Source organism: Elephantulus edwardii, unplaced genomic scaffold (assembly GCF_000299155.1).
Source record: "Elephantulus edwardii isolate Elephantulus edwardi_28Jun2011 unplaced genomic scaffold, EleEdw1.0 scaffold00179, whole genome shotgun sequence".
In the NCBI taxonomy this organism is placed as follows: domain Eukaryota; kingdom Metazoa; phylum Chordata; class Mammalia; order Macroscelidea; family Macroscelididae; genus Elephantulus; species Elephantulus edwardii.
The window spans coordinates 2,171,309-2,176,966 of record NW_006399929.1 but is presented as its reverse complement, the minus strand read 5'-3'; positions in this window follow the sequence as shown (position 1 = coordinate 2,176,966).

Genomic DNA, 5,658 nt, shown 5'->3' with positions numbered 1-5,658 from the left:
ATGTCAATATTTATGCGTTCCATTTCTTTCTTAACAATTTCTAATTTTCCTTCATTCATGGCTCTCACATTCCATGTACCAATCACTAGGGTCTGCTTAAAACTGTTCCTCCTCCTTTGTATTTCCATACTTGATAGTTCTACCTAGGTTTCCCTCTCTGTTAATCTGCGTGTGTTCTGTTCTGCATAGGGTGTTCAGATTATCCTAACATTTAATATTTCATTTATTTAAACTCCAAGACACTAACAACAGACACACAAAATTAAGCTCTGTGTCTAGTTTATAGAGCCATACATTTTATCAAAGATAACTAAATTTGAAAATGTTAAAATATTAAATGTCCTATAGTGATCATACATATTTCTATTTAAGATGATGAGATATAAAAAAATTAACTTTCTCATGTCTACATTTTTTTCTTCTTCCATTTCCTTTATCATGCTCTCAGTATTCTTTCAGATATTCTTTTTTTTTAGATTTCTTTTACCTGTTGTCCTAAATTTTGGCTAACATCAGTTAACTGTTAAAATATGTCTAACCTCCAATAATTTTCTTAGTGATCATAAAAATTTTCTTTCATGTACATAAGTTATCGTTCGTATGTGCCATTAAATCCCTGTGAGTTGGCAGTGTACCTCTTCTGTCACGAGGCCAATCCAGTTCCCTTATATTAATATAGCCCTCTGAACATAAGCAGACTAATAACAAGTAACACCAAATAAAATGGGGTTTATTTAATTCAATTTATTATAGTTGTAGCTTTCTGGTTGGTTGGTTGTTATTATGTACTGTCTCATTGGAACTGACTTATAGCTGCCCCTCCAGCAGGATTTCAGATGCAGTAAATTGCACCTAAGGAGACTGCCTATGTTTCTCCTTATAGAGCAGGTGCTGGATTCAAACCTTGTGCCTTTGTGATTGAAGTGCAACTCTTAGGTTTCTAGTCTAATTCCTACTAAATTTTCTTTCCTCAACAGATGGTCCTCAAGATTTCCTCAAAATTTCTTTTTAGAAAGGACAGTTTTCTTTAGCAACCTGACAGGTAAATAAGGAATAAAACAAAATACATATTCACATACACCAACATAAAAATCCAAACACGCTGCCCTGAAATAGATTCTAACTCAGGGTGATTTACCAACACAAGGAGACTACCCATCTTTCTCCTACAGAGCTGCTTTTATTTAACAGTAATAAGCTCAACATCAAGGAAACAAAGATTCTCACCACTGGGCCGATTGGCAACATGATGATAGATCTTGAAGAAATTGAGATTGTTGACAGCTTCAGTTTGCTTGGCTCTACAATGACACTCTTGGAACCAGCATCCAGGAAATTAAAAAACGAATTGCACTGGGAAAGTCTGCTGTCAGAGACCTCTCCAAAGTACTGGAGAGCAACGATGTCAGTCTGGAGATTAAAGAACACCTGATTCAAGCCATGGTCTTTGCAATTACTTTCTATGCATCAAAGAGCTTGATAATGACTAGGGATAATAGGAAGAGAGTTGATGCCTTTGAGCTGTGGTGCTTGAGAAAAAGTATTGAATATGCCATGGACTGCTAGGAGAACAAACAAGTTTGTCATGGAGAGGATGAAGCCAGCCTGATCCTTGGAGGAAAGAACTCTGAGGCTTTGTCTGCCATAGTTTGGATATCTTGCAAGGCGAGATCAGTCCTTGGAGAGGGAAGTCATGCTTGGGAGTGTGGAGGGACAGCATAGGAGAGGAAGACCTCTGATGAGATGGATTGATTCAGTCACTGGGGTAATGGACTTTGGTGTGTCAGAGACAATTTGATTGGCAAGGGATAGAACAGGGTATAGTGCTGTTCTACATAGGGTCACTATGATTTGCAGGCAACTCGACAGCACATAACAAAAACAACAACACAGCAACCACCTTTTAACCAGCCTATTATAATGAATTACACCACTAATATTGTTACATATCATAGAGTTAGCTCCAACTCAACAGCCTCCAAAAACGTACCACATTACTCCAGTTACTGAGTGAATCCACATCATCTGGCATCTTTGTTTCCAGTGCTGCCTTTCCACCTTTCCATGGATGATACCCCTCTCTTGGAACTGGTCCCACTTGGCCATATGCCCAAATTATGTGAGATGAAGCTTCAAAATCCTTGCCTCCAATGAACAGCCTGATTTCACCCTCCCCAGGATAAACCTGTCCATGGTATGTTCAATATTCTTCTCCAGCACCACAACCAACTGGAGAATATTATTACAAAATATTTATTTCATAAGAAGCTGATTTTTTGAAAAAGAAACTTCAGGTCAATTAAGAAATATCCAAACACCCTTTCTAGTGAAAGTAATATACAAAACCATCAAAAGGTAGAATCTAACTCATCAGTACTTGACAGTAATTAAAGTAGGGATCAATCCCCTTAGTAATAAAGGACATAATAGTTAAATTTACAAAGAAAGACACTACCTACTGATAGGATTGGTGAAAGCATAAAAATAAAAGAACAAATGTTTGGGAAGCTAGAATGCAACTGAAATTTTGGGAAGCTAGAATGCAACTGAAAGTTGCTGTAGTTGTTGTTAGGTGTTGTCAAGTGGTTACAACTCAGAGCAATCCTACAGACAGCAGACTGGAAGCCTTTCCTATTCTGCCCTTCTTCACCATCCCTGTTGTGCTCTAGCTTGTCACTCCATACAAATTGTGTCAATATATCTCATAAAGGATCTTCTTCTCTTTCGAGCACCCCTCACCCTCACAAACATGATGTCCTTCTCCAGGGAATGGCCTCTCCTAGCAAAATGCCCAAAGTCTGTAAGATACAGAGTTATATCATCCTTTCTTATAAGAATCACCCCGGCTTCACACTCTTCAAAATATATTTGTTTGCTCTTTTGGAACTCCATAGCATATCCAATATTCCAACACCATAACTCAAAAACATGGATTCTTCTACTTGTATCCTTAGCCAATGTCCAGTGTTCATAAGCAGCAATAAAAAAGAATGTGGCTTGAATTAAGCACACCTTAGTCCTCAGACTAACATCGCTGCTCTTCAGTACCTTGAAGATATCCCTGACAACAGACTTTACCAGTGCAACATGGTTGTGTGTGGTTTTGTGTTTAGCTTTTTTAAAAAAAAATTATTATTTCTTGACTGCTCTTGCCAAGGGTATTGATTTCAGATCATAGCAAGATAAAAAGCACTTTAATCTTCTCTCCATCAGTCATGATGTTACCTATTGGTACAGTGGTGAAGTTTTGTTTTCTTAATATTGAGATGTAATTCATATTGAAGGCTGTAGTCTTTGACTTCTACAATAAATGTCTCAGGTCCTTCTCTTTTTCAGCAAGGACAGTTGTTGTTGGTAGGTGCCATCAAGTACAACTTATAGTGCTCTTATGAACAACAGACATGAATCCTGTCCTATCATGTCCAGTCATTACCTTCTATGATATACTTGAGCCCATTGCTGCAATCATCATATCAATTCATCTTGATGGGAGTCTTCCTCTCTTTTGCTGACTCTCCACCTTTCCAAACATGATATCCTTTTTCCCAGGAATAGCCTCTCCTAGCAACATGTCCAAAGCATGACAGCTTAACCTTTGTCATCCTTGCCTCCAACAAGAACTCAAACTGCTGGGGGTAAGACTGAGAAAAACTGGATTAAATATGTTTATGGCATTGAAGTCTATGGGGGAGAGAATAGTCTAAAAGTATTATATTTTAGGGCATTATTTTTATCGTAGGAGTATGCAATGAGGGTTGCAGAGTGGATTATATTTGGGGGTAGGGGGTGGGGTTTGGGGAGGTGCGGGGGGGGGATTGTGTACCAATGAGGGAGTTTTTCTTTTGCTTTTCAAGGAGAGGAGCAAATGGGGGGGGGGGGGGGTGGGTTTGTGCGGGGAGAAGGGTGCAACAATGAATGAATGGAATCCCAAAATCTCTGTAGATGTTCATTGAAATGAAGAATAAACAACCTAAATTAAAAAAAAAGAACTCAAACTGCACCTTTTCTAAGACATACCTATTAATTCTTACGACAGTCAATGGGATATTCAGAACTCTTCCTCAACACCACAACTCAAAGTCACCAATTCTTCTGTCATGCTTATTCAGTGTCCAGTTTTCAGATAGCAAGAAATTGAATAGACTATAGCCTGAATCAGGCACATATTAGTCTTTAAACTACCATCACTGCTCTTCCGTAGTTTAGAGAGATCCTTGCCCAAAGCAATATGTCTCCTTATCTCCTGACTGAGGAAACCAAGTATGTAGATTGTTGATTCAAGCAAGACAAAATCATTAACAGTTTCAAACCTTTCTCCATCTATCAGGGTGTTGTCCACTAGCCCAGTTGTCAGGATTTTTTCTTCTCGATGTTAAGATTCAATCTATTTTGCAGTATATAGTCAGATCTTCAGCAACGTAAGATTTAGGTCTCCCTCACTTTTAGCAAGCCAGGTTGTATCATTGGCATAACACAGCTTGTTAATGAGTCTTCCTCCAATCTTAATGCCACATTCTTCTTCATAGAGTAAAGCTTCACTAATTACTTACTCAACATATAGATTGACTAAGTATGGAGGGGAAAAGTGCACTACTGACACACACCCTCACCCATTTTAAACCATATATGTTCTCTAGATTGTGGAAAATATGAGACACATTGTAAGTTGGAAGAGAAATGTAAGCCAGTTGAAAATAGAGTATTAAAAACCAGAAAATTTCCACTAAGAGAAGACTTACAGTAGTAGAATTTGACACAGAGTATGGAGCTTAGTCTAAGAAAGATTAAGACCACCTAGTACTCTGAGGGGAGTTACATTTGAAAGTAAACAAGCAGAACAAAATAGATACATTTGCAATGAAACTGAGGCAAGGTAAAGACTACCTGGGTCTACTTGATGAGAGGGAAAAGAAAGAATAAGAAATTTCTTTCTAGGATTTTAAAGGAACTGGCAAGTATGCTGAATTTATGGTGACCACATGGATACACTTAATGAGTGGAAATGGGAGACAAATAGTAAGGAAGTGACAGGCTGCGTTTGGGATTATTCCTTCAGCACTGTCCACTCAGCATAATGAATTGATAAATAAAGAAGGGATAGTGTTTTGTGCAGCAGGGAGTCCTTGGAATCCCTGATATGTTGACTTGGTCCATGTGGGGCTGAGTTTGAGTGAGGGGATCAGCTGGCTGGAAGTACAGAAAGAAATGTGGACTTCTGAGTTTGTGGCTGATGCCCATTTAGACTTAACCACAAATGGCTGGGATACATAATGTTGACCAGAACCCAATGAGGTAAAGAAAGCTATTTGATTCTTTAAGCTAGTGTGAATTGCTGTCACCTAATGGTTTGCTCTGGACTAGACCTTGGTTTATAGATGTGGATTCAACTATAATAGAAGAGTCTTTGGAGAAAAAGGCATGCTTGTTTTCTCAGAGTACTGGTTTTATATTGTTGTTGTTGCTATGTGCCGTCGAGTCGTTTGCGACTCATAGCGACCCTATGTACAACAGCCCTAAACCGTGCTCTATCCTGTGCCAATCACATGGCCTCTGACACACCCATCCCAAGTACCCCAGTCACTGAATCAATCCACCTCATAGAGGGTCTTCCCCTCCTGCGCTGTCCCTCTACTCTACCCAGCATGATGTCCCTCTCTA